Source organism: Corvus moneduloides, chromosome 6, assembly GCF_009650955.1.
Source record: "Corvus moneduloides isolate bCorMon1 chromosome 6, bCorMon1.pri, whole genome shotgun sequence".
Classification (NCBI taxonomy): Eukaryota; Metazoa; Chordata; class Aves; order Passeriformes; family Corvidae; genus Corvus; species Corvus moneduloides.
In genome coordinates, this window is record NC_045481.1 from 41,632,672 (window position 1) to 41,642,155 (window position 9,484).

Below are 9,484 nucleotides of genomic sequence, written 5' to 3' on the forward strand. Positions count from 1 at the left end.
CGCGCTCCCCGCGCGCCCGGTTAGCGACGGGCACCGTGCGCCGGCATTGTCCGCCCCGCCGCACACTCGAACCGGGGCCGCGCTACGGGATGCGTTTGTCTGCTCACGCATGTGCCATGGCCTTCACCTCTTCCAGTCTTTTTCTTTTGCCCTTTTTTTTTTTTCCACCCCGGGCCTGTCTTCACACTCCTCCTTCTCCTTCCCCCGATTGCTGCCTTCCCCCAGCGCCTCATTTCTGTATCCCTTTTTCGTCTGTCCTGTACAACTACGATGGAAGATGCTCGGGAAGTGCCTGTTGCACGCTGAGCGTCTACTATGAGACAGAGACTGCTTTCCTGTGATTTGGTGACTTTCTTCTTTTCCTTCAGAGGAAGATGCTCCCTAATTCCAGAACCCAGAGTATATGCAACTCATGTCAATGAAGGCAGCATGTGTTCATTAGGCTCTAATCACCAAATATAAACTGCGGCAAAAGTTATAAGGCTGTAGCAGTGTCTTCTCATCATATCTCAATACGCTTTAGCATCCTGCAAATTTCAAAGGCACTTAAAATGAAAGAGTATTCCCCTTACGTGAATCTGAGGCTGAGCTAAGCAGAGCTCTGGACCTTTCTTAAATACCCTTCCCAGCAGGATGAAGGGTGCTGTTGGAGGCATTTGAAGCTCCAGCCTGTCTCTGGAGTCCATACTGGCAGACTGCACTCAGCAGGGATGTACAGCAGTGGCATCCATCATTTACCTTCTTCTGTTTTTCCTCTATTCAGTGTTTCAGCCAGTGGCAGCAGTGACAGCATCAGTCACCTTTCTCCCCTTCCTTGAACTGAGGCCCGGTGCCTTTACCTGTCCAATGATAGTTTCATGTCATTCCTGCACACTCTGACAGGGTCTGAGGGTGCAGAAGCTCGTGGCTGCTGTCAGATCCAAGAGAGCTCTAACCACATCCTGACCCTCGGGTGTGCTTGTGGCCATCACATTTACCCAAAGTAATCTTAGCAGAATATGCTGGGTCATCTTAGTAGTGGGAACAAAATGTAGCATCAGAGAAAAAATGTTTTTAATGTAGCAAAAGAGCTGCATGCTTCCAAAAACCTCTCATTTTCTCGGAAGGGAGAGCTTCCTCGGGCAGCCTGGTGGATACTAAGAGATGTCAATCTCTTGTCCTCCAGCAGCTTCCAGGCAGCATTGCATTTGAATGCAGATTTTAAAACTCACTATAATCATCTTTATCAGCACTACCATGGCAAGCTTTTACAATTTGGCCAGAAAGGAGGAAAGATGTACATCTCATTTAACTGCTTTTTACTCTCCCCTGCTGAAATGTTTATATAGATGGAGCTGCCTCGTTATCTCCTTTTCTTGCTTTTTTTTCCTCAACCACTATCAAACTGTGATTATGTTCCATAGCCAGCATGGATAAATATGTAGCATTTATACATTGTTGTATGTATGACAGCTGTGGAGAAAAAAAGAGGTAAGCATGAATGAAAATGGCTGTGAGAGGGGCTGTGTACCTTCTGGGAAAGACCGGCTCTGCATTCCATAGCAGAGCAGAAGGGGGGCTTCAGGCACCAGAGAGTGATGGCAGGTGAACTCAAATGTTGGATTTTGGTTGCATGGCAGGGAGATGAATTGGTAGGGTGGAATGGTAAGCAGCTTCAAAATGCTGTAATAGCATTATATATTTTGTCACAACTAACTATTTTAATCACATTTTATATGTTGTATCATAACATCTATTATAGGCCTTGGAATTATACTTTTTTACCTTCTGTAGCAGTAATACATTCAGCTGTTGTCACTGTCTTTCTAACAGAGAACACATGAAAAGGGATATTCAAAGCCACATTAAAAAATTGTTTTGTCTGAGGTTTGTTCTGTTTCCATCCTTTGATCTGGTATTTTATTTCCTCAACTACTTCCTTGTTTCTTTACATCATTAATTTAATTTTTTCTTTCCTTACAATAATTTCCATCTTCTAGTCTTTAGTTTTCACCTATTTATGAAATGTATATAATATTTCTTATAAGGAACCTGTTTAAAATTAATCACTGTTAGTCTTTAGCTTTTATATGGAAGGAACATAAATGAAGAGATGATGGTGTTACGGGTTTTGAAGAAATTGTTTGAAATTATTTTTCAAAGTTAATCATGCATCTCTTTGTTCAAGTTGTGATATTTTTGAAAATGCATCTTTAGGAACTCAGAATCTTGAAATGCACATTTGAGAATGACACACAACTTTTTCAGACCCTGCAGTGCAAGTCTCATAATTTCACAAAACAGGGTTAATCTGGCCATCAGTCAGGATTTTTCTCTCTTTTTTCTTCTCTGTCCCTGTAAACCCAAGCATGCGGAAACCCTGTGGTAAGTTGCACACTCATTTGGTAATGAAGTGGTATCATTATACATTTGGCTCTCATTCCTGTGCACTGCCTATAAATCAAGTACTCTAGAATCATTGTAGGTTCTCCAGAGGGACATTAATTTACTTGTGAAATCAATGAAATTTTCTATTTTCCTCAGAGGAAAAAAATTACTATTCCTATGCCACAAGTGCCCCGGTCTTTGGTGTAGGACAGGCTTCAGACAAAGTCATAGGCAGGGCAGTAAAAGATTTCTATGATGACAGAAGGAGAAGACATGCTGAAGGAAAATGTCACACTGGAACAGTGGTCTAATCCCATGAACCAAACCAGGAAAGTTTCTGTGCATAATAAAGTGACTGAAATAGAGTCCATTTGTTGGCTTATGCTGGATGAGCAATTGATCCCGAATTCTTCTAATCTCACTTTTTAGAATTGGGTTTGAGTCACCAACAGAGGTTTTACACGTGAAAGGATATAGCAATTATCCCCCATCCATCTTAAAAGTTTGTGAAGGGTTTTTCAGAAAGCGGTGTGCAGATATCACGGAGGAGTACCACGAGTGCGTGATTATGTTCACAGATGTAAAGCCTTTAACTGGCACACACTAAAAGCATCCTGCGTGGCTATAAGCACCCAATTGGTGTCTTCAGACAAGCGCAGATTTTCCACAGATTCTTCCTCGTGTAATCGGGTTCTCTTGCAAAATTTCTCCCTGTCAAGGCGAGGAATTTTTCCCGTAGGAGCGGCAATCCCGGCGCGCGCCGCGCGGACGCGCTCCCAGGGCTTGCCAGCAGGCGGCGCTCGGCCCCCGCGGATGAGCCGGCGCGCGTCCCGGCGGGAGCCGCTCCCGGCAGCAGCGCGGCAGCGGGACAGCGCAGCAGCCCGGTGGCACTGCCTCCCTGCAGCACCCCGAGGCACGCCGCACGGCCCTCCGGAAAAACCTTACACCTGCTCTGTCCCGGCTCACATCTCCAAATTCAGCCGAAAAAAGGGATTAGAGAAACAGAGCTGGGTTCTTCTTTCCCGCTATACTTTTTTTCAGGTTGCTGCCTTTGTACACTTAAGAGCAGTCTGCTTGTACCCCCTTTACTGCTTACCTTGCCACAGTGAGTAGGAAATTTAGAACATCCTTTTAAATGGTTTGTGAACGTGTTAGTAATGCTCCTCTGTTCTGCAGATCAGAAGATCCCACAGCCCCGACAAAGCGTGTGCCATTGTGCATTAACTGCCGTCAATCGGCGCTATTTGGAGCCCAAAATGCTGCGTGTCTTTCCACACGGCCAAGGCTGGGTAAAGACTGAAAACCCAGCCCTCTTCAGAGTCTTTGATTGTCTTGTTTGTGTGTTACATTCATACAGCAATATTAGAGACAAAACATCTTGAAGGGTAAGAAAATGGGACTGTGAAATACGTTATTTGGCAAGAAGACTTAAAAGCAGACATAGCATCCATGAATTGTTTAGCTCAAAGAGCATCTATGGAAGAGGGACAGATGACTGGTTTATACTGAGTTTATTCTACTTCTGTTGAAAAGTTCCACAAGTATACAATGCTGGCTAGGACAAATTAATGGGACAGATAATGGGTACTCCATCCTTCATTGAAAAGACATAAAATGATTGGGATGTTAATTTTCTACAGGCTGAAGTTTGGATGCATTGTTCCTCTCTGCTATGATGGTCATTACTGACTTGCGATGCCATGATTCTTACATCCTGGGATATTTCAACGTGAGTCCGCTTCTTCTCCAGACTCACTCAGGACAGGCTTAATCTCTAAATTTTGCCTCCAAACTTTTGCATTTTCATGCTGCCAGTTCACAGTCCCCCACAACATCCTTCTCTTCAAACTGGAGAGTGATGGATTTGATGGGTGGACTGTTTGATGGATTAGGAATTGGTTGGATGATTGCATGCAGAGGGTAGTGGTCAATGGCTCAGGGTCCCAATGGGCATCAAGTGATGAGTGGTGTCCCTCAGGGGTCTGTATTAGGACAAGTGTTATGTAGTATCTTCATTAATGACATAGAAGATGGGATCAAGCCAAGTGGTGCAGTTGATACACATGAAGGGCAGGATGCCATCCAGAGGCAGCTGGACAAACTTGAGACATGGGCTCCTGGGAATATAATGAGGTTTAATAAGACCAAGTGCAAGGTGCTGCATCCAGGTTGGGGCAGTCCACAATGTGAACACAGGCTGGGGGATGAACAGATCGAGAGCAGCCCTGCTGCAAAGAACTTGGGGGAGCTGGGAGATAAGAAGATGGACATGAACCGGCCATGTGCACTCGCAGCCCAGAAAGCCAAACGTGTCCTGGGCTGCATCCAAAGCAGCGTGGCCAGCAGGGCGAGGGAGGGGTTCTGCCCCTCTGCTCTGGTGAGACCCCACCTGGAACTCTGGGGTCCTCAACACGGGAAGGAGATTGACCTGCTGGAGTGAGTCCAGAGAAGGGTCGCCACGTTGGTCAGAGGTTTGAAGCATGTCTCCTGTGAGGGAAGACTGAGAGAACTGTGAAAAGAGAAGGCTTTGGGTTGATCTAATTGCAGCCTTAGAGTATTTGAAGGGAACTCACAGGAAAGATGGGGCAAGTTTACAAGAGTGTGTAGTGACAAGACAAGGGCGAATGAAAGAGAATAGGTTTAGATTAGATATTAGGAAAAAATTTTTAATTGTGAGGGTGGTGAAGCACTGGAACAGGTTGCTCAGGGATGTTGATCCTCCATCCCTGGAGGTGTTCAAGGCCAGGTTGGATGGGGGTCTGAGCAACCTGGTCTACTTAAAGGTGTCCCTGCCCACGGCAGGGGGATTGGAACTGGATGATCTTCAAGGTCCCCTTCCAACCCATTCTATGACTCCATGAAATTCCCCACCACTTGCCTCTTGCTTGATAAATTCAGCCATGGATGCTGACCCAGCTGCCACACTGGGAAGCCTGACATCCTGTACCTTCCACTGCTCCTGAGGCTGCTGCTGGTGAGACAGCTGTTGCCACTGCTTCTGAAAACACGAGAGCTGCTCTGCAGCACAGTGACAGATTGGAAGTGCTAAAGCCGCATGGCAGCAAGCTGTGAAAACTTTTCCAGAGCTTCTGTGTATTTGCAGTGGCATTTGCAATGGCATGGAGCACTGTTTTCATCTGTGCTGGCTGATGAGAGTATGAAAATGACAGTGGCTATGCAGAAGGAGCTAGACGGTGACAAAAGAGACAGAAGCATTTTGAAGACTGAGGTTTGTTTTTGTTTGGTTCTGGCAATGTTATCCAGACATACTTCAGAATAATCCTGTCAGTGTGGGTGAAATACCTGGAATACTTGGAATATATGCTCAAATAGCACTTAATAATGGAAGGCCTATGTCATCTGGATGACACACTGTGGGCTGTAGGGGGCTGTGTAAACACGGCTATGGAAACCACACAAGCCACAGCACTTACTATGCTTCAAGTCATAGTTGAAATAGGATCTCTAAGCAGCTGATTCCTTATGACTTGGAACTTGACTAGATTAGAATGAAATATTATTCCTCCAGCACTTTGAGCCACTCTAATGTGAAAAATCATCCTAAGTAGATGCAGGCCTTTGTTATATTGGAAAAAATTTGATGGCAAGTTGAATCTCCAATTACTCTGAAAAAAAAGCAAAATGTTCTTTTCCCTTCTCCCATTTCTTGAACTAGAGAAATTAGACTGCCAAAGAGGTTTTTTTTCTGGCATAGCTCTGACACTTTTGTTGCCATGGGGATGTAAATTAATGGGGTTGTTTTTTATGTTCTTAACCTAGCTTTGCCAACTAAGCTTTTGCATGCAGACCAGGTCTCACACCAATCTGAAAAGTCATAATAATAGGAACTGGGTTTGCTGTTTAACAAATTCTCTTCTGAAGACTTCACTGTACTCCTTAATGTTTTTTTTCTCCTCAATACCATACTTCATTAAGAAAATGAATGTATGAGCATGTATTGCATGCATACAAATTGGAAGATGTCGTAAACACAGGTTTTGTTAATGCACACAGATATAAGGAATCTGAACTTTATTGGCATGTCTGGCTGTGTGCAGGTCCTGCAAGTGTATGTTGTAAGGTGCAGGCTATTCCTGTGCTTTGTATGATCTGCAAAGACACTCTTATATAACATAATGCAAAAATATGTGCATATGCACAATGTCTGGCATCAAGCATGTGTCAAATATACAGGCATGTGTGTAGTGCATTCCTGAGTGCATGATTACATATTTTGTTGGGTAAATACAAAATGTTTTATACTTTGTATACTCATTTGTCATAAATGTGCGGGAGTGTATAGAATTCAATGAAGAGATTTTAGAGTATGCAGTGTGATGCTTACATGAGTCTTAAAGCCTGGAAAGCATCTTTCTGAGCACGTCTAACTATATTGCATAGTCAATTCTACCTTTCCCATGAAAAACATTTTAAAATTATTTAAATTTTCAGTGGAGCTCTGTGCATACCATGATTGCTAAAGGACTGCAAAAAATGCTGAAGAGGAATAGATATTACAAAAATTTCCTAGATGTTTTGCACTGGAGCTCTTCAGCTCTACCTCAAGAATCTGTGTTTCTTGGAGCACATGAATATTCTGTGCTGAGTAGAAACCCTTGCTGTCTGCCAGCAAAATGTTGGTAGTGCCCTTTGTTGGCTTCCCTGGGGAGTTCATGCAAATCACTTTGAAATACAACAAACAATAAGATCCCTAAATGCTTTTAAACAAGATGAAATTAGAAAAAGGCTTCACATTTGAAACATAATTTTCAATTAGTATCTATTCAGTGGGAATGGGAGTGAGGTGGGAGAGAGCTGGCATGTGAAGTAAACTGGATTTGTTAACACGCACTGAAAACACTTGCTGGCTAGCATGTCTTTTTTCCCTTGGGAATACCTTGCTGTAATTTGGTGACATTTCCATAGTCTCTCTGCTCTTGTACTTCAGATAGAAATGAACTCTGCCCAGCAGGAGGTAGGCTTGAGACAACCATCAGCAGACTGTTTATGCATCATGTCGACAGCTGAGTGTTGCTGCACAGGCTCAAAGCTGGGGAAGAAACAAGCAATTTCTCTCCTCAGTCCCTACCTATTATTATCCACCAGTTCATATATGAGAGCACTGAACAGGGAAGTGGATGACTGAATGGCCAGAGACCAGAGTGACATCTCATTCCCTCAAGGGCAACACAATGTGTCTTTGGTAGCACTGATGTGGGAGGTGTTTTTACATGGATAGAGAGTGCTAGTCTGCAGGAAAGGCACTGGGGACCCTTCATTCCCTGAGTGCATTCTGTCAGTATTTCTCTCTCCTAACAGAGGAAGAGCAGAAAGTTACTTGCTATCTGGTAGCAGCAGTTGCTAACTACCAGAAGAGAGGCATGAAGTACACCATAATCAGCTACTGTTTCTTTTGTCCTTTATTAATTTATTTTCCCTGCCCTCCAATATGTGGCAACATTGACCATTTTCCCTTGTTTTTTGCATAAGGGTGAGTGTACCTGGTCCTTTCCTTCCTGCTTTGGTTTGTTTACATTACTTCGGCTTGGACCTTCTTTAGATGACCTCCTTGCCTTATCTCATTTTCTCTTTCCCTTCTCACTTTCTTTTGTTTCTTGTTTTTGCTCTTGTTAGGAATTATCCTTTTCTTGCCTTTGATCTCAGGAAATATCAGCCTTGCCACATCTTGGCATGGTATGCCATGTTCTTTTGCCCAACGAATGGAGTGGCCCTTCCCTGTGCTCATTTGTATGTGCTGTGTAAGTTACCTGCCCTCTCTCTTGCATTTCAAGGCCCTATGCTAGAGATGCTCTTTCACATCTGGCTGTGTATCCCTGGGACCACAGGAACTCCTTGGAAAAGTGCTTCTCGGCTCATCACCTGACCAGCTGCTCAGTCCCTGCTCAACTCAGAACAGACCCTGGGATGAGCAGTGCTGCCTCAGGTCCATAGCACTTATTTCCTCACCTCCATCTTCCATTCTGGCAGCAGGGACTGAAACATAGTGCTTGTAATGGTCAGGAGAATCAGCACAGCACCTACTGGAAAGGGGAATCTAAAAATTCCATTATCAAAGTGAAGGCCAGTAGCATCTGGTATTTTCAGGGTTTTTCTGTCAGGACATGGAAGTTCTGGGACACTCATTTCACTAGTTGCACCTGCTGTGGTGAAAGTGTGATTTTGTCACACTGTTACGAACACTGTACATAGCTGAGTTTCCATGCTTTTTCAAAGAGAAAGAACTAATTAAAATATGCACCTAAGCATGTGACAGGGAATATGCATATAATGTTTGTCAGGGAGTGAATGGACTTTTTTGGGGGTATGTGATGAATACACTTCAGTGAAGTCAAGGGGATGTCTTAATTTTTAATAGTAGAAGTGAGAACAAAAGAACCTTATAATAAAAGATTTCTAAGAAAGTACTTTTAACATTTTAAAACTAAAGCTAGCATGTGGCTGTGTTTTGAGTTTGTGTTGTGAAGAGTGTTGATAACAGGGAATTATCAACAGTGCTCTGCTGAGCAGTGCTCAAGGCCTTTTTTGCTCCTCACCCCACCCCACCAGTGGGGAAGCTGGGGGTGCACAAGGAGCTGAGCAGGGACACAGTCAGCACACTTGACCCCAACAGACCAAAGGGACATTCCATACCTTATGGCAACATGCTCAGCTTATAAACCTCAAGGAAGAAGATGAAGGAAGGAGAGGGATGTTCAAAGTGATGTTTTCTTACCAAAATAACCATCAGGTGCGATGGGGCCCTGCTCTCCTGGAGGTGATTGAACACCTGCCCACCCATGGGAAGCAGTTAATGAATTCCTTGCTTTGCTCTGCTTGCATGCATGCCTCTTGCTTTACCTTTTAAACTGTCTTTATCTCAACCCATGGGTATTCTCACTTTTATCCTTCCAGTTCTCTCCCCCATCCCATGGTGGGCAGTGAGTGAGCAGGTGCGTGGGGCTTGGTTGCTGTCTGTGGTTAAACCACAGCATTCTCACATTCCTTCTTTGTTTCTCTCTTCTTTTTTTCCCAGGCTCTGAAGCCAGAGGTGTTTATTATGTATATCCTCTTGTTATTCTCTGACAAAATCGTCCCTCAAGTCTATAAACTGGCCATT